This window comes from Macrotis lagotis, chromosome X (genome assembly GCF_037893015.1).
Source record: "Macrotis lagotis isolate mMagLag1 chromosome X, bilby.v1.9.chrom.fasta, whole genome shotgun sequence".
Taxonomy (NCBI): Eukaryota; Metazoa; Chordata; class Mammalia; order Peramelemorphia; family Peramelidae; genus Macrotis; species Macrotis lagotis.
Window position 1 is genome coordinate 437,000,567 of NC_133666.1, and position 21,581 is coordinate 437,022,147.

General features: G+C 34.3%; 1 protein-coding gene across 15 annotated transcripts in view; it reads right to left on the minus strand.

The window, feature by feature from the left end:
* Nucleotides 1-21,581, minus strand: part of DTNA (dystrobrevin alpha) — a 499,301-nt gene that overhangs the window by 289,296 nt on the left and 188,424 nt on the right. The gene's annotated exons all lie outside the window — the stretch shown is intronic.

Sequence of the window (21,581 nt, forward strand, 5' to 3'; positions counted from 1 at the left end):
TTTAGTGATAGCCTGAATGTCATATATGTCATGAACAATGATAATTGTTCATTTCATTTAGAGATAAAGTCATATAATTGCATATGTAGTAAATGTTATAAGTGTATATATATAAATATATATATAATTTTATAGTTGAGCAAATTGAGGCTCACATAGGTAAAATTATTTTTTCATGGAAATTGATGTATAATTTACCACAACTAATCTCTAAAATGTAAAATGTGTACTTGGCTATTCAAGAATTACATAGTAACCATTTGTGGACTTGAATAAAGTCAATGGGAAGATGATTATTTTATTTATTTTTAGATGAGGTCTTGGGGACAAGGCCATAAAATTGATTTATACATATTTAAATATATCAGTCCTTATCACATTTGAGTTGATGGTTTTCAGAGTAATCCGGAATATTAAGCATTGGCTTCATAGCTCAGTTGAAGTACTCTTCTAATAAGAAAAATATATTCAAGTGTTCAAGTTGTTTTTCTTTCTAAATTGACATTGAATAGGTCTTAGCCAGCAGAGGTAAACACAGATTTTTCCTAAACTTCAGATGCCAGGAGAGAAGAAATCATCTTGACTTTGCATTTTCCCCAATAATTTACAAGGGATTCTACATAATAACCACTCAATAAATATTTTTAGGCTCTAACTGTATTATAAACAGATGGGACAGCATCTCTAAAGTCAGAGAACTCTGGACCTCAGACTTAAATGTATCTGGTACAAAGGAATAATTCACAATGAAATTAGTAAAAATTTGACTCTTGGAATTAAATAAGCTCTTACCTCATCCTTTTGTTCAGTCTTATGTTAAGAGGTAGTAATATACCAGAGACATTCATGACCATTCTATATTATCCATTATGAATTAAAGCACCTATTAAAATTGATAAGCTTGGTTCCCAAAAGAACTGCAGAGTTAACCAGGAACAGAAGATTAATGTTTGCTAAGAAATTTAAAAAATAAAAACCTAAAGGTTATGCATTAATTTACTACTAATAATAAACAGAAACCTTTTGAGATAATAAAATATATCTTATTTTGTATTCTGATTACCTCATTGTGAAGAATGTGAAATACTCAAAAATTAGAAAATTAATCAGTAGACTAATAGTATAGTTTTAGTATGAGATGTGAACATAGCAAAGGACTTTGAAAGGTTTAATGAATCCATTTTTAGCCAATGAAGATTTTATACAGTCAATTGGCATATGGACCTAGAAACTATGCAAGAGTAGGTGACTTCAATGAGGCAGCACTAAATTAAATTTTGATGGTTCTGAAACAGCTTTGACATATGGGTTATTAAGATTAATATTGCACAGTTTGGGACAAGGATTGTGAGTATATTCTTAACAAGAATAAAAGTGATTTTAGAACTAAATTGTAGAAATAAATTTTGGAACCCTCCGCCAAATGCAAACAAGTAGGATTATTAGGAGAAAATAGCACTACTAAATTGAAAGGATGAGGAATTCTGGATTCTTAGTCATTATCTGGGAAAGGAAAGGTATGCTGATAGTAAGAACTCAATAAATATTTGTTGAATGAATAGGTTACTATGGCTCCCAAAAGATCAACAAAATATTGGACATAATCAAGAAGATACTGGAAACAAACCTGAGGATAATATATCACTTATCTATAAAAACCAACTAAATGCAACACACACACACACACACATATACACATACATATTCACATATATACATACATATACATATTTCATCTGTCTAGATGTCTACCCCTCTAGAATTCTAGTCTACTTTTCACGTCTCAAGATAGAATAATAGAACTAGAAATTCCTCTCCAGGTGACACTTCAGATTTTCTCTGTTATGCTCTAGTCTTAGAATCCATACATTGGAGGCATTTTCCACTCCTATGGCCTTTCTCTCTGATTAGATGATTTCTCTCGGAATGTTCATTTAAGGAAGGCATCCTGGATAGCAATGTCTCATTCTCTTCCAGATTACATTCTAGACTTCCGTGCTCCTGCACTTGACTTTTTATGTTGTCTTCCACCATTAGAATGTAAACTCCTCGAGAAAAGGAACTGTCTTCTTTTCTGCTTTTATTTACATTCTCATCATAGCACAGTTCCTAGAAGCAAGAGCTTCATAAATTCTTGTTGCTTGATTCAGTAGAAATGGGAACTCATATTAGAGAACAAATTAAATGCTTAGGACTCTAGTTTGGGAAGACAAACTCTGAGAAGATGTAAAAATCATAATAGTCATGGAGAAGGTAAATATGATTTTATATGCTAATTCCTAGTCATAGGCATCAATTGATGAATTAGTAAAAGAATTAGAGTCTAAAACATTTACCTCTATAGTGGCAAAAAAGGATAATCATGATCTTTCACAGCATAGTCACTGTTGTCTCTATCAGAGACAAAATACTAGATTGAATGAAATGTGGCTCTGATTCTGTAAAATATTCTCATATTTTAAATATTTTAAGGAATATATGATGATTTCAATAGAATAACTCCACACTCCCCGAACCTTACTACATCTTCTTCTTGATTTTTATTGTTGGTGTTTTCCAAAGAAACCAACAAGAGTATTTATTCAGTGAGCTGAAGGCCTTATGGTTCCTTAAATGTAGCCTCCCTCCCCAATAGAATAAATAAGATAGAATAAAGCATAGAATAAAAAGATGGGGTGGGGATGGGGTGAGAGAATTTTCATCATAGACATGGGGTATACCCTCTTGGATCCCCATAGTACTGATTGAAAAAGAAACACATGTGACTTGGGAACATGTGTGGGAAAGAAATTATGAGGAGGTCATAGTTAAGTGATTTGAAAACACTTCTCCTATGATTTTGCTGCTGGAATACCTCTCTGCTTCTTGTACTGTTGCTTATTTGCCCACAGAAATGCCACTATCAGGAGTTCATTAGAAGATGTTATTGGGTTGGCAGCTGATTTTTCTGTTCCTGCTCCTTGATAGGGGTCTTACCTCTTGGACATCATCTTCCAATTACCTTTTAAAACTTTTGTGACTTGTCTAACTGTGTGACCTTGAGCAAGTCACTTAACCTCCTTGTCCTAAATAAATTTAAAAAAATTAAAAATTAAACTTTTGTGACTTAGACCCATCTAGTCAGTCAGACAAGTCCTTAATCATTATGTTTGCCTTTCAAATAGTCTTTTCCCCTCATTCACCTGCTACTCTTAATCCTGCCTACTTTTTTGAGTTAGAGCAAGAAAAATCCTTTCATCTCCTATCATTATTATAGTCATTTCATACAAAAGACTTCAGAAAATTCATTTATCCTAGACTAGATGGGAAAGAGGAACTAGTGACTATTGTTCTATTTTTCTGTGAACATTAGTATAGAAAAAAATAATGAATATAGTGATGGGTAGGAAGTCAAGACAGACATTGCTGTCCTCCCTAAATAAATATTTCATTTTTAGTGCTTGGGCTATTCTTCTATTATATTTCACCTTTGATACATGACCAGTCAACCTCTTTTTTCATTCATTTATGACTTTTTAGTTACATTTTTGGTCAGATAGTTCTTGAAGTTATCCTTAATTCTCTCCCCTAATTTCTTTGCATTTTCTTTTTTTTATTATTATGAATTATACAAAAATGAACAAATATGAACATTTCCTTACATCAAAGAAGGAAAGAATTTTAAAAGAGCATTGCATATGGCACTATGAATCTTGGTTGTTTTCTGAGAATTTATTTTAATGTTTCAGTGATAATCTTTCTTTCATCTTTGCTTTCTTTTTATTGCATCAAGATTATTCTTCTTTTTCCACTTCCCTCTTTATCTTCCCCTCCAAAAAATTAAAGTTTTTCCTTGTAATTTATTTTATAGTCAAGCAAAACAAACTAATTGTGTCTGAAAATAAATGTCTCATTCTGGATCCCTCACCTTTCTGCCAAGAAATGGGAAACATGATTCATCACTGGTCTTTTGGAATTGTGATTGTTCATGGCATTGATCATAGTTCTTATGAAAACAGCTGTTTTCTTTATAATACCATAGCTATTGCACAAATTATACTCATGGTTCTGGCTTGCTACACTGAAAAGCTTAGGCTATTTCATTGAGAGTTTCCTCTGCTTTACTCCTTTCACATCACTTTGTTATTTCAAACCTCTGACATTAGCAAATGCTACAAATCAGGGCTTGATTTATTGGGGATTTTTATTGTCTAGACTTAATAGGTGATAGAAGTGTTATTAAGGTAGACTAAACTTAAAAGTGTGTTGTGAGCACCTTTCCTAAACTCCATTCTCTAAACCTGATTGTTAAAAAATTACGAGTATACTATTGCATAGTCTTCACTATTTCCTCTATCACTGTCTCCATATGAAGAGCTAGTACTTTTCTTTGCCATCACCCCTGATCCCATTTCTCCTGTCTTCTCCAACAGTTTTTACTTCTATTTTCTGCTCTGGAATCTTCAACCTTTTCCCATCTATTGGCCCTTTATTTACTGCCTACAAACGCACCCCTGTTCTTAATTCTTAAAATGGCTTCTATTTAATTCGACCATCTCTGCTAGTTACTATTCTATAATCTCTCCTCCCTTTTCCCAGATAAACTTCTTGAGAAAAAGTACCATTTTAGATACTTCCTCTTTTCCTCTGTCTTCTAGATCCTCTGTATGCTGGCTTTTGATCTCATTATTCAATGGGAATTTTTAATGAAATTTCTCTTTCCAAAGATACAATAATCTCTTAACTGAGTCTTTTTCTCAATTCCCATTCTTTTTGACCTCACTGCAGCATCTATCACTGTAGCGCACCTCTGTAGGTCAATCTATTCTCCACAATGTGAAGGCCTTATTGGTTCCTTAAATGTAGCCTCCCCCAAGTAGAATAAATAAAATAGAATAAAGCATAGAATAAAAAGGTGGGGTGGGGATGGAGTGAGAGAATTTTCATCATATATATATATATGTTTCATCTGTATCTCCTGGATCTTCTATCTAGTTTCTCTTCCTCAGAATTCTTTGTCCAATTTTCATTTAGATTATACCCCACTAATTGTTGGTTTCCTTGAAAGGTATGAGCTCAATCCTCTTTTCTTCTCCCATAATGTCATCTAATTTTGTGATATCATTGGCTCCCATGGTTTAATTTTCTTCTCTATGGAAATGATTCCCAGTCTCTTTCTCCTGAGTTCCAGTAACACATTTTTGGACATATCAAACTGGAAGTATCATAGGCATGTCAAATTTAATATATTCAAAATAGAAATCATTACCTCTCTCCCCTCTTCCATCCTCCCTTCTACTAAAATTTCATTTTATTGCCTGGGGAACCAAAATTGTCCCATTTCTCCAGGCTTGAATATTGGTGTCACTCAACTTCTTTAACATTCAATCTATTATTTTCCTTTTTAACTTTAATCTCCCAACTTCCCTGGCCTCTGTCAAGACTCATCTCAAATCCCACCATCTGCAGGAAATCTTTCCTGTTTCACTCCCTTTCTAGAGCCTTCCTTCTGAGACAGAATTACATTTACACTTCATATAGCTTATATATAATATTTACTTGCCTAGTCTCCTCCATTGGAATATGAAGCCTTTGAGGGCAGGAACAAATAATTTGCCTTTCTTTGCATCCCAGAGTTTAGAGTAATGTTTAGTGCATAGATAATACTTCATAAATGCTTGTTGACTGATTGACATAAAGATTGATATGCTTTCAAAGAAGATTTTGTGATTTACAAGAAAGTGTTAAATGATTGATAACTTCTGACATCATGGAATTGATGAGTTCACAGAAAAAGAGTAGGGGGAGAGGGGGAGAGGGGGGGAGAGAGAGGGGGGGGAGAGAGAGAGGGGGGGAGAGAGAGAGAGAGAGAGAGAGAGAGAGAGAATGAACCCAGATCAGAATCTTGAGATATATCTGCAGCTAGGAGACAAGACTTGGATATTGACAAAAGTGACTGATAAGGAGCATTTTCACAAGTAGGAAGAAGAGAACCATTCCATGAAAACAAAATGGCAGAACAAAGAGAGTATGCAGGAGGAGAAGTTAGTTATATATGCCAAATCCAACAGAAACTTTTTTTTAAATGATGAATATTGAAGAAAAACAATAGAATTTATCAATTGAACAATATCTGGTAACTTTGGAATAACCAGTTTGAATACAATGATATAGTCAGAAGCCAGACTGTTAAGAGTTAATGACTGGGAGATAAGGAAGTAGAGATAATGCATATAAACTCTTCCCTTCTCACTTCCACTATCCAGGAGGTTAGATATAAGTCAACAATTCTTCCTCTCAACCTTCACTTGTCAAGTCCTAATATACTCCCCCCAACCAGTCACATATCTATCCCATTCTTTCCATAGCTATTACTCTTTTGTTGGTATTCTCCAGTTGTTTCAGTCATGTCTGACACTTTATAACCCCATTTGTTTTTTTTTTTTTTTTGACAAAGATGATGGAGTGGTTTGCCATTTTCTTCTCCAGTAGATTCAATCTATCAGACAACCAGAGAATATGTGACATGACCAGGGTCACAAAGCTAGGAAGTGTCTGAGACTGGATTTGAAAGTCAGATCTTCTTAACTTCAAGACCTGTGTTTTATTCATTGAGCTACCTCTTTCCAATTATTCTTATATCCTCTATTCCTGGACAATTGCAGTAACCTCCTAATTAGTCTACCTGCTTTATTTTTCTCCTCCTCTTAATCCATCCTCCCCCACAATAGCCTAATCATCTTCCTAATGTCCAAGTTTGATCATGTTATTTCCCTGCTTAATTATTCTCAGTGACTCCCTATGGTTTCTTGGGGGAAACATGCTCTTCAGTCAGGTACTTAAAGATCTCCACTATTTGTCCTTTATCTTTCTAAACTTAAAATATTTTATATTATTCCTTTTCACATACATACTCTGTTCTACCCAAAATGACCTAAAAGCAGTGCCTCAAATGTGATATTCAAGCACCAGGTTCTTAGTCTTTACCAGGGTTGTATGCATGGAATGTACTCATTCCTCAACCCCACCTTGTGGGATTCTCTCTTCATTAGGACACCACATGTTAACGTTATTCTGAGCCTTTCCAGACCCCCCCCCCCCCAGTTATTAGTATTTTTCAACATCTTAAAATTGTTTCTTAAGAACTCAAATAAATCTATGATCTCATATATAGAATTTCCTCCAATTGTATAGAAAACAATCCATCTGTATTCATCTAGTTATTGCATACATTTTCTCTTAAGTTCTTCTCAGTGAGTGGACTCCCCAGTGTGCTGAATGCTTTCTCTAGAATTGTTTAGGACATGAGGATTTCTATCAGTTATCCTTCATATGATCAGACCATTCTTCTTTTTTAATAGTACATTTGTTTTTATGATATCCTTAACCAACCCTGAGAAAAATCATTATTTTCTTATATTAATTGCCAATTTTATACATGGGATCCAAAGATCATCTTTTTATTATTATTAATAACCAATTATTAATAGGTCAGTTATTAATAGGCAGTTTTTCCTCTTTTTAATTCCTTGTGAATGACAGGGTTTATATGTCATTCTCCTCAATCTTGGGAGGGACCCCACCCAACTAGGAGAGCCTACTCTGATTAAAGGGTAAAGAGAATCTAATCTAGGTGACTTTTGGTTCATATTTCAACTCAGGTAGAGATGAATTCCTTTGTTGATGAACAACAGACTCAAAGAGGACCCATACCATCTAAAGGAAATGATTTGCAATTGAATTGAAGTGAGGGAAGGTTTTGCAAGGACACTAGCCTCACTCCTTCCTGAAAGCCATTTGGTTCTAGTGACAATATGATCACGATGACTAGATATAGTCCTGATAGAGTAGGAGGTCTTGATCTTTTAAAGCTAAGGTCTTTCCCAGGTCTCCTTGAATTAGACGTTTCAAGTAAAGTCTAGAAAGCCATTTGTAGAGAGGCTTATGATTCATTTAATGAAAATGTATAAGATGGCATTTGATGGGTCTTTCAACTCTGAGATTCTGTACAAAAAGTCCCCTTCAATGTATGGTTTAAACACATATGAAAAAAGAACACATTATGCTAACATCATTATATTAAAAAGAAAATGTTTTAGATTATCAAGTAAAGAGGACTTAAATGTCTGCATATACCTTAATGTAAACATCACATAAACACATATATACTTCTCCTCCTTCATTATCTGATCTAATATATATCTTTGGGAGCTAATATAGACAGTAACAAGGAGAAAACTGTAGTTGACTCATAACATTATTGCTCATCTCTACTATATAGAATGTTGACAGTAAACACCAGAAACTTGGCAAATTAATTTTTGCAAATAGCCAATATGTAGACCAGGAATTTTATTTCCAATGCCAAACAATGATGACAAGAAAGAAATGTTTGAATGATTCAGTGCAAATGCAGTCTTAAAAGCAAGCTATTACTTTTAAGTATGTGAATCATGTTCTGTTATGTTTTGGAATATGAGACTTCATATATATATATATGCTTTGATTCCAAGAGGAATCAAGTTGTGGATAGCATAAGTAATTTAAAGATGAACTATATGGTACATTCACCTTCCTTTTCTGTTTCATGTAAAAGGTAAGATGAAGCCCAGAAAGTGAATTTGCAAAGTTCCATCAGTTTCCCATAATAACTTTTCCTTGAACAGACTAATGATAATTTTGTGGTGACATGATGGGAAAGAAGGTCATTAAAGGGAGTTACAAAAATAAGAAAGGAAACACATATGAGAAGAAAAGAATTTGACAGGAGCAAGGAGGAAGAAAATAGTAAGCCAAGGAATCCCCATGGAGGGAAAGAGAGTTGTATGTGAAGAGAAATAAATACAAGAACCAGAAATGTCAGTGTCTGACTGAAAACAAACAAAAAACTTCCCTGAAATTTGTTCCTAAACAGGTGCTTCTGGCACCTGTGTCAAAAATAAAATGATTTCTGGGCACAAAGATATTTTCTCTTCTGGACTATGACCTTTTTGCAGTTCAGAATTAATCATTTTTAATAATAGTAATGAAAATAAATGACTTATTTTTTTTCTAAATTTGAAAATCTGTAAAATCTCATTGTCTCAAAAATCTCAATGAGGTGACCCAATCTTTAGGAAGAAGGAGGGTAGTTACAGTAAATGTTTTATTGGTTATGGGGAAAATGTCCCTGTAGGAAATTTGCCAATCATTTAAAGAGCACTTACTGTAGGATCTTTTGTTCAGAAGTCATTCTTCGGCCCCACCAATTCCCAAGATTACTGTACAACTTAGCCCATTTCATCTTAAAAGCATTTTAGCATTCTACAGGCACTAAAATGATGGAACTTCTGGGAATTCACCCTGAAGCCCATTTTCAAGACTGAGAAATAGAGTCAGGAAAAAAAAGAATGAATTAGTCAAACATAAAACAGGAAAAGATGGAGCCAGAACTGGAAGAAGCAGCACCAAGTTCCCAGTCATCTATACAGAGTGTTCTCTTCAAAGAAATTCTTAGAATAAAATGAAGTTCCATACAGTTAACTATGAAATAACAGAGATCATGAACCAGAAGGACTTAGTTCAGCAGTGTCACAACAGGAAGGCTTTTTCCCCAGTGGGTGAAATTAAAAGTCAACACATTAAAAATAAATTAAGCATCGACCAAAACATACTTTTTATGAAAATGTTTTTATTAGGAACAAAGCCTTTGGGCTGTTTGGGATGAAATCTCATTTCTATGCACCAAAGGAATAATAAACATCTTGTCTCCATTTTACTAGTAGAACACACCACAATGTTCTTTCAAATAATAATAATGCAATGTAGAATTAAAGAATAAGAAAGGGTCTTAAAGACAGTCTAATTAAATATTCACATTTTATACAGGAAGAATCAGAAACCCAGAGGGAAACAGTTTACTCATAGTCACATGGGTGTAAGGAGTAGATTAGATTTGAACCCATGTTCTCTGACTTTAGATCAAACCGTCTTGCCATTATATTATGCTGTCTCCCAATAACAGCATTATTATTATTATAATATATATATATATATATATATTTATATATGGCATTTTTGTAGCACTTGAAGGTTTGCAATTCCCTTAACATATATGAATTATTTTGATTTTTATTATAATTCTGCACATAGACTCACATTGCACACTCTATACCAAAAATGGTCAAAATGGGTACAGCATTTAGATATAAAGGGCGATACCACAGATCATTTAACAGATTAAAAAATATTTCCTTTCTAAAACAAGTGCTCTTTACTCCTACTATCACTTCCATGGTGCAGGCCTTTACTGTCTCACCCCTAATCTATTGCAATAGATTTCTGGTTGGTCTCCCTACCACAAAGTCTCTCCTCATTCCAGTCCATCCTCTTTCCAACTACCAAAGTAATTTTCCTAAAACACAAGTCAACCATATCATTTCCCTACTCAGTAAATTCCAGTGGTTCCTTATCATATCTAGGGTCAACACAAAGTTTGCCATTCAGAGCCCATCATAATGTAGTCCCCTTCCCACTATTCCAGTCTTCTTTGCTTTTATATCTACTCTCCCCTACTCCTCCTCAACCTTTGCCCTTCCTCTATTCTTTGATTTAGTGTCACTGAATAAAACACTTCATGTGTCCAATCTGAACATTTTGTTTCACTGACCTCCAGGCCTGGAATGTTCTACCTTCTCATTTCTTCCACTGGCTTCCCTGGCTTCTTTCAAGTCTCAGTTAAAATTCTATCTTAGCTTCTGGGAGAAGAACTCACTATAAATCAAAAACTTCTGGGAAAATTGGAAAATTGAATGACAAAAATTAGATATAGGCTCAAGTCTCACAACCTATACTAAAATAAGGTCAAAATGGGTTCAGGATTTAGACATAAAGGGCCAAAACAGATCAAGAAGCTTAGGCCAATTAAGAGATCAAGAAACAATCTGTCAGATCTATGGAAAGGGAGAAATTTATGACCAAACATGAAATAGAGTATAATATAAATAGCAAAATGGATGATTCTGACATAATAAATTAAAAAAGGTTTTGTGTTAATAAAACCAGTGCAGCCAAGATTAGAAGGAAAGCAGAAAGTAGGAAACAATTTTCACATCCAGGGTTTCTGATAAAGGTCTCATTTCTAAAATAAAGAATTGCATCAAATTTATAAGATTATAAGGCTTTCCCCAATTTATAAATGGTCAAATGATATGAACAGAAAAAATTAAAACTATATAAAATCATATAAATGTTCCAAATCATCATTAATTAGGTAAATGAATATTAAACACTATGAGGTACCACCTCATACCTTTCAGATTGGCTAAAGTGACTAAGAGAGAAAATGATCAGTACTGGAAAGGCTATGGGAAGATTGGGACATAAATGGTCTATTGGTGGAGTTGTGAACTAAACCAACCTTTCTGAAGAGCAGTATGGAGCTATCACTAAAGAGCAATAAAACTGCACATACCCTTTGACCCAGTGATACTATTATTAGGCCTATTTCCACAAGAAATTTTAAAAAAAGGAAAAAGTCCCACAGTTTTAAAAATATTTATAGCAGCTCTTTTCATAGTGGCAAAGAATTTGAAAATGAGGGGATGCCCTCAATTGGGAAATGACTGAACAAGTTGTGGTATATGAATATTATGGAGTAGTATTGCTCTATAAGAAATCATGAATGGTCAGATTTTAGGGAAGCAAGGAAAGATTTATATGAACTGATGTTGAGCAAAGGAAGCAGAACCAAGAGAACATTGTACACATTAATAACATTGTGAATTGACCAACTATGAAGGATGAAGCTCCTTTCAGCAGTCACAGATATAGGACAGCCCTGGAAGACCTATTATGGATAACTCCATCCTTATTCAGAGGAAAATAAAAAACAAACAAATAAAAAAAAAAACCTCCACAGAATGTAAATGGAAAAATCTTTTAAGTTTTTCTTTCCTATTCCATGTTTTCCTTTCTTTCCCCCTGGTCCTAATTCTTCATATACAAAATGACTAATATGTAAACATGTTAAACACAAATGTCAATGTATATAACTTTTACTAAACTATCGCTAAGGGAAAAGGGGGTAGTAAGAAAGGATGGTGGAAAAATGTATAACTTATAAATATGAAGGTAGATGAATGTTGAAAAACTTTCATAATATAATTGGAAAAATAAAAATTAATTAATGGATAAAAACACTAATACTTCTTTATAGTAAGGTCTTAGATAGTGCAATGAATAGAGCACTGGAGATGGAAGCAGGAAGACTTGCCTTCCTGATTTCAAACCTGACACACTGATTATATGATCCTAGGCAAATCACTTAAAGCTTATTTGTCTCAGTTTCCTCATTAGTAAAATAGGATGGAGAAGGAAATGACAAACCACTTCAGGACCACTGCCAAGAAAACCCAAATAAGTTCACAGTGGGACATGTCTGAAATGACTTAACAATAACATTAAAGTACAACAACTATAATGAGTCTCATTTTACAAATGAGGAATCTGAGCCTAAGGAGTTAAATAGCTAGAAAGTGTCAGAGGTAGGATTTGAACCTATGTCTCCTTACATGCTAGGGCCAAAATGGTTTTCATTACATACCAACTAGGAAGAGTCCAAGGTAGACAGGGCCAGAAACAGAATTTTCTGTCAGTCCAAATCACTAACACCTATATCACATGACATATGCATCTTTTTATAAGGTGCTCCAATCATTCAAAGTTTTATTTTTCTTATGTCAGCAAATTAACATTTAATAAGTACAAGTATTTGCTGGTTGCAGAATGCTGTCTTAAGTACTTGCTAGAGATTAAATCTTGTTAAGAAAGGGTTCCATTTGTCATAGAACTTAATAATCTATAAGTAAAACAACATAATAACCCATATAATTTTAATATACAATATTATGGAAATAGGTTGGAGAGTTATGAAACAAACCATGATTTGAGGTCCAAGGTAAAAGATTGTTATAAGGATAGTCTGGAAAGAAGACATCTTCACTGAAGAGATGGAATGTTTATATAACATCCATTTTAAAAGATAGACAGCAATTCGATGGGTAGAAAGGGTGGAGGAAAGACATTTTGGGACAAAGGAAGAGGCACAAAAGTGTTAAAAACTGAAATATGCTAAGAAAGTTGAGAGTAGTGCATTTCAAATGGATAGTAGAGGGGTGTGTGTGTGTGTGTGTGTGTAAGAAAAGAGAAGGGTTTAATATGGACCTGGCAAGGTAGGGTGGCAACAAATAATCTTTCAGTCTTTTAGTTAACAAGCATTTATAAAGCATCAATGGGGAGCTCTTGATGATTTTTGAACAGAGGAGTATCATGAGTAAATTAATTCATGAAAAATTCTCCTAGATATGATATGAAGGGTGGATTAAACTGAGGAAAGAGTGGAAATAGGAAAATATAAGAAGAGATTATGGTGATGGTAACAGGGCCCATAATTCTGAATTTTGCATAAGTGTGTGTTTCCACATTATTTCATCTTGTAAAAAAATGTTAATTTCCTTAAGAATGGTTTTGGTCACTCATCCTTGCTTTATATTCAACCAGAGATTCTAGACCTTGTCTTAATTTCCTCTCTAGACTATAAAATCCATTGCATACATCTCATGAGTTTCAATGACAGACAGATCTGTAAAATGCAACGAATAATCAGATTAAGAGACCCATGTATTTTCCATACATTTAAAATTCTATTCATGATTTTATTCCAGTGTCATGTCTGAAACAATGATAATAAAAACCTAAAAAACGTTCTCTCTGGTGTTTCTTGGGTTCCAGTTGATTAAAAATAGAAAAGATTAAAAATAGAAAGATTGACATTCCCTTGCTTTTTCCTAATGGTTTGAACCATACTTTGAACATCAGAACACTGATTGATGTAGCAGTGTTGTGAATATAAAGGGGACTTCATTTGGGAAGACCAGGGTTCAAATCCTGCTCTGGGTACCCCAATAAACCTTTAGACTATAATTTCAGTGAAAGTAATAGCTGGTTTAATAAAAGAAATGCCTTACTGGGGTCTCCCCACAGTAGTGAAATCAGATCCTGTCCTTCTTCTCTCTTCCCCCCCCCTTCAAATAATCTAGGCACACAGTAGACATTATTTTTTTAAATATGAGGGGGTAAAAGGACATTCATGCTTCCTTCATATTCTGCACACAAGTTTCCAGGCTGAAAACTGCTATTTTTTTCTTTGGCACTTCTCTAAATGAATACCTACCATTAAACTCCAAGAGTATAGCTGCCAGAATTGCAACTAATTTTCTATTCAATACTTTAAATATACTTTCAATTGAGAATGCAGAAATGAGAGATATGAGTTTTGGGTGGGGAAACTATGATGTGTGGCTAGAAAGAAGAAAATCACTATCCAGTAGTTTTCTTTTTTAAACTAATTATTCTTGTTAATTAAGTGATAGATTCATTGTTTTTATACAATTATATAATTGAATAGAATATAGAATTGAATATTGAATCTATAGACACATCTCAACTTTCCCCATCACAGTTTAGATATATTGTGGGTCAGCATAAGAAATTAAATAGGAATTTTTTTGGAGTTTTATGAAAGCCTCAGATGACATGCAAAGGCTAACAGATAACACAGAAAAAGTTTAGAAACTCAGAAATGCAAAAAAATACATATTGTAAAATATCAACTGAAATTTTATAATAAGGTGCTATAATGACTGCATAAAAGAAAGAAAAAATCAGATGTCTTCTCTGGTATGAAGGAAAGGGTCAAAATTTTTATGCAAATTTTCTAGTTTGCAGTGGGAGTGCGTTCTGTACCCCTAAGGCAAAACTGCAGAATTAAAAGTACCATCAGTTATTCTCTCTTTCAGTGTCCTGGTGAAAAGTTCTAGTCACTTTATCCTAGCTATGACCTGATTGCAGTGGTTTTTTGGGGGAGGAATTTTTGTAAAGGGGTCTTTAATTTCATTACTGTATGGGAAACTCCTAGTAAGTAGAGTCCTTCCACCAAACAAGTTGACAGCTTCTCTACCACTTACAGTCTAAGAGACTTGTCTGGGGACACTAACAGGTTAAATGTCCTGACCATAATCACTAAATAAGTATGTATCAGTGGTAGAATTTGTGTTAGAAGTGAAACTTAAACTCATGTGTTTTTTTTTTTCTGATTTAGAGACCATCCCCTCTCCACTAACCCATGCTTTCTTTCTGTCAATGATACAAATAAGGCATGATGATGTTACAAATAAAGAAACCATTAGAAACTGAGATAAGATTTTTACTCAATATCCTTTTCCTATCTAGAAAGAATATGGACACAGTGATTGGATAATAAGGTAATTGGCAGTTGGCAGACTTTGAAATCCTAGATTGGCAGTGAGTTGTGAAGTATAGAAAAACATCACAATCAGCAAATACAAATAAAATAAATATGTTCTTTGCTATTGAAGCAGTCTATTAGAAAAAAAGTATTAAAAAGTATAGTTCTGACATATTTATACACTTTTAGGCAGAGAACTGAAGTTCAAGTCTCTTATCCCTATCTTGTTATCCTCATGCCTACATATCTATAGAGACATGTAAAGGAATTAATTTCTACCAGCAACTGTTGGTGGCCTGGAGCTGGAAAAGCAGAACTGAAAGATGGAGCAAAGAGAGTGAGAGCCAGTCTTCCTTGTAAATTTTAAAGCCTAAGGCATTTTACCTTTCAAGAAGTACTGTAGCTGTGAAGTATGTTTTCTGCCTCTGGCAGAGAGGTGGCAGACTACAGGTATGAAATGAGTTATACATTTACAGCCATTGCTAAATTATTGGTTCATTTTGTATGACTGTTCTTTTTATTACCAGGGCTCTTGTAAGGAGTGGTGACTCTGTGTGTGTGTGTGTGTGTGTGTGTGTGTGTAAGGATAGAACACCAAGAAAGCATTTTTAATAAGATGAATCCAATACCTGAGTGAGAACTCTGCCATGTCTGTCTCAAAAAACAGAGTAGCTAAGGAGGGTGGGGTGGTGAAAAGGTGACCTTGTCCTTTCCATAAGACATTTATGAAGGAAACCTGTGGGTTTCTCTAATTGCCACAATATTTATACCCTGAATGTGCCAGTATCTCTTAAAGCTTCAGACCAGGCAGTCCTTGGATTCATGTTCTCTCAATTTGAATTTGTTATATATGCCATGTATCCCACTATCTCATAGCTTCTATTCTTTCTTGTCTTATCTTTAATTTAGAGTCTAAACACAGATACCAGTCATGAGAATCCCTAGAACATATTTCCTGCGAATATTCTTTTACTAATGGACTGTTCTTTTCTAGCCCTCTTAGTCAATATTATTCTTCCATTCAATTCCCTACATGACCAGAGAAGGTTAATGATGAGTCACTCAAAAACATTCATTGCCTCCAACAATCTAGTTGCAGATAGCTGGCTCAGAGAATCAAAAGCTAGTCTTGCTGGTAGCAAATAAGCATTACAAAAACTAGGAAGTACCCAGATCTCAATATAGCAGCACTTAATATTCAGAATTCCTAAAATTCATGCTAAGCATATTATACAAATCAAAACTGCACTCTTAACAAAGCCAAATAATCCACTGTATTGTAAAATTTCTGAATGCTTCTCTAGGGCCAGGTTTTGGATTTATAGAATGGTGAATAGTTTCTAAGATAGCACTTCCTATATATTCTGCAGAGAAACTTTAGACTAGCTATATAAATGTATAAATACTTTAGAAATTTTGAAGTGAATTGAATTTTTTCCTTATGTAAATGTTAATAATTAAAATATCCAATTCATAACTCCTCAAATGTACAAATAGGATCCATAGAGTGCAGAAACAATTTTGAAGTATACATTTATTATTGCAAAGAAAAATAATGTGTTAATTCCTCAAAAATGAATGTATTAAAAGATTCTCAAGTGCATAAGACATTAGAAGGGCTGTAATATTCTGTTTAGAAGACTTTTTATATTTTCTGTAATAAAGACTCCATTGTACAAAGGTCTAAACATTCTGGCAAGGTCCAGCAATACTTAGAATCATTAACGCCAGATACATTTTATATCCTTATTAGGTTATGCAAAAAAGACTGACTGAATAACTGAGGATTGTGCCTTTCTTAGGCCTGCAATTTTTTCCAAATGATTTAAGCCCTCTTCAGTCTTTACAATGGGACTTCAAACTGTTTAATATGAAAATATTCCCATTTATTGTGTGTATGTATGTAAGTAGATGCTAAGTATAATATATGTTTTCATTAAGCAGCACAAAACTGAAACTGTTTCAGTTTTTAAAAACAAGCAACCAAAATATAAATAAGTTTAAATCATTACAAAGTCTTGCAGAAACTTTTTTTTAATCCCTATTGGTATAGGAGCTCTCCCTAGACCAGTTAATGTTAGAAAAGCTTTTATGAAAATTAGGGGAAAATTCACTAACCAATAGGGAATAAACTGAAACTTAGTAAATTCAATATAAAACAATTAGGTAAAATATAGAGCATATTGTTTTAGCTCCCTTTTGGCTTATATTACTTTACTAACTTGTAAACTTATGAGATATATATATATATATATATATATATATATATATATATATATTCCCAAGGTTTTCGTATATTGAATACAATTTTAGAAATTCAAAATGTCCAAATATTCACAGATCTCTAGTTAACACATCTAGCAAAAGAGGATTCATTTAATAATAGTGCTGTCAATTCTCACACAATCCAGAAATGATTGATTTATTGGTAAGTCTAAGACCCTACTCTTTTACCTTTTCCATTTATTCCCAGTGTACATTTGAGGGGATTGAGGTTTAGAGATTTGTCCAAGGTCATACAGCTAATAAATATCTGAGACAGAATTGGAACTCAGGTCTTTCTGATTCCAAGTCCAATTCTCTATCCCTTGTGTCATCTTGTTTCCCCATATTGTCTAGAACACTCACTTCAGTGAGATCATAGATCCATTGAAGAATTAAAGCATATACTGTTAGAGAAAATCAACTCCATATAGGATAGGGAATTTCCCTAAAATTACCAAAAATTTAGTTAATTTGGGACTAAAATAGTACATGTTTTATTCACATGAACCAATACTTCCATTTATGATGCAGGATTTGGGATTAATTAATTCCATGGACATGCAGACCACTTAAGTTCTTTGTTTTAGGGGCAATGGAGAAACTGACCATATTTCTTAGTCCTTCCATTATCTTATATTGATCACACTATTTCTTCCTGTGTTAACAACCAAATTAAACATGTGTGAGATAGTTCCTACTTAAAGAACTTAAGAAGAAGAACATTTGTTCCCCCTTTTCATATCTATAATTCATAATGGAAGAACTGATTAGCACAGTAGGAGTAGATGCTCATCAAGATAAGAGAATGGCATATTGGAGATGGCAATAAATTTAAAAATCATTTAGCTCAACCTTACAATTTTACAAAGAGGTTAAATACTTCCCTGAGGTTATGCAAGTAGTAGATAGTACATTCAAAATCAATTTCTCTGCTCCAAAACCTCCATTCTTCTATCCATTGAACCATACTTTCTCCCAAACTGTGTACTTTTCTATCCCCCTGTTATCAGTTCTTCCATTCATACATTTCTCTTTGGAAATTTATGATCCATTCCTTTGATTTGTTAATTTGTCAATTTCTCCAATTTTCCCAATTTCCATTTCTATGCATCCTGTCCCACTCTACCATTCCTATTTCTGGGTTCCCATCATTTTCTATAGACAAAACCTTGATATCAATATGGATTCAATAAAGGAGAAACAAAGATAGTACCAAATCCCTTTGATCCCATTATACTATAAGAACTTTGAGATCAAAGACTGTTCTTTTCCTTTTTCTTTTGTATATCCAGAGTTTAGCACATGTTGTTACTGTTTTTCAGTTATGCCCAACTCTTTGTGGCCCCATTTGGGGTTTAACATTCCTTCTCTAGCTCCTTTGATTAGACTTTCCTTTAGTTATATCCCCTTTTTGCTATTCCAGGGTATGTTTGCCAGAAGAACATAGGCATGTCCCTAGGGGAAATCCCACCTCCTTACATTGACCATTGTTCCCCTTATACACACACATACACACACACACACACACACACACACACACGTGAAAAGTTGAAAGCAAATAATAATACATATAAAGAGAGACTATTCAATGACTCTTTATGATGAAAATTCCAGAGATACAATCAAACCTACGGTCTCTACTGGTCTTCATCTACTCTTACTACCAAAAAAAATATAAGGGGTAGGCTTCTCTCCTTTAGACTGTGACTTTGAGTTTAAAGCCTGGGCCTTCCTATACTATACACTACAGACTGGGACCATATTCTAAAGATGGCCCATTATTTCACTGATTCGATATTTTGTCAGTTAAATTGTCTTCACTGGAAAAAATAGCAGCTATTCAGAGTGATAGTGTTCTGCAATGAGCCATCCAAATTAGCCTACCTTTCATTGTGTATAACTTTATTTCTTTGAGGAGTCTCAGATTTCTTTATAGTATTCAAACTACATAGACAATTTTCAGGTCCTCAACGTAGTCACATATTCCAGGATCTTATAGCTTAATGCAAAAATTTGACTCCTTTTTGTCAGGTGTACTCATTATCATTATTATGTCAAGTCCCTCCAATCCTTGGTTGGTTAAAAAATCATTTTTCTTGCCTTTAACAACAATTAAAAAAATTTTTTTTTACATTTATAGCAATGGGGTTAGGTGACTTGCCCAAGGTCACACAGGAATTATTAAGAGTCCGAGACAAGATTTGAACTCAGGTACTCCTGTCTCCAGGGCTAGTGCTCTATCTACTGCACCACCTAACTGCATGCACCCTTTAACAACAATCTTGTGAGTTAACCAACTATGATGGATGAAGCTCCCCTCAGTTCAGAAATCAAGGAAGGACAACTCCAGAAGACCCGTTATGGACAATGCCATCCACATCCAGAGCGGGGAGAAAACAAATCCAAAAATATCCACAGAATCTGAATGTACACTATGTTCACTTTTTAAAAAACATCTCTTATGTTTTTCCTCCCTATCTCATAGTTTTCTTTCCTTTCCCCTTACTCCTAATTTCTGCTATAAAAAATGACTAATACGTTAAACAGAAATGTACATGTACAACTTTTAACAGACTGTTCACTGCCAAGGGAGGGGGATGGGAAGTGAGGATGGTAGAAAAATGTGTAATATAAATTTGTAAATGGATGATTGTTGAAAAACTACTAAAACTTGTAATTGGGAAAAAATTAAATTACAATTAAAAAACCCCTTTTCCCTCTGGGTTCTTATTTTTTTGAACACCATTAAAAAATCACCTACTAAATTAGGTCAAATGGTGCTGCTCCTCTCCTTCCTTCATTTCTTATTTCTTTCAACTTATTGTGCTAGATAGTTCAATTATTTTTCTCTAGTAATCTTTTATTTTTAGGTTTTTGCAAGGCAAATGGAGTTAAGTGGCTTGCCCAAGGCTACACAGATAGGTAATTATTAAGTATCTGAGGCCAGATTTGAACTCAGGTACTCCAGACTCCTGGGTCAGTGCTCTATCCACTGTGCCACCTAGCTGCACCTTTCTCTAGTAATCTTAAAGGGATTGTTGATCATAAGATCATCTAGAATTGAGTTCAATTCATTCATTTTAGAGATGAATACATTAAGACCTAGAAAGGCTCAATGTCTAATCTAAGTGAAAGTCAGTCCCTGCCCTTAAGGATCTCCCAATTTAATGGGAGAGACAAGCAAAAAATATGTACAAACAAGGATAAATAGGAAATAATTAAGAGAGACAGAATACACAGAATGAGAGACAGAATACACAGAATTAAGAGAAGTTAGGAAAGACTTTCTGTAGGAGACTGAAATTTAGCCAGGGCTTAAAAGATGCCATGGAAACCAGGAGACAGACTTGAAGAAGATCATACTAGGGAAAGAGTCAATGAACTTGAACAAAGTTGAGATGGAGCATCTTACTTGAGAGATGGCAAGGAAACCACTGTCACTGAATTAAAGTATACACAGAGGGCAAGAAGGCTGAAAGTGCGTGTGTGTGTGTGTGTGTGTGTGTGTGTGCGCACACATGTTTGTGTTTGCATGTGGTGTATGGTGGGACTAATTTATGAAAGGTTTTGAATGCCAAATAGAAGATTTTATATTTGATTCCATAGGGGATAGGGAACCACTGGGGTTTATTGAGGAGGGAGATAAAAGTATCAAACCTACATTTTAGGAAAATCACTTTGTCAGCTGTGTGGTAGATGGACTAGAAGTGGGGAGAGACTTGTGACATGGACTCCACAAGGTAGGCTATTGTAATAATCCAAGTGTGCAGTGATGAAGGTCTGCACCAGGCAGTATCAGAGGAGATAAGGAGAAGGGGATATTTGAGAAATATTGTAAAGGTGTAATCAAGCGACCCAGGCGACAGATTAGATTTAGAAGTGAGAGACAGAGGGGAGTCAAGGATGATTCCTAGGTTTTGAACCTGGGAAGAATCAGAAGAATAATGTTGACCTCAACAATAATACAGAAAATTGTAGGAAGATTTGGAGGAAGAATAACACTAATGAGTTGCTCAATTTATAAATGAGGAAACAGAGAAGGTAAGTGACT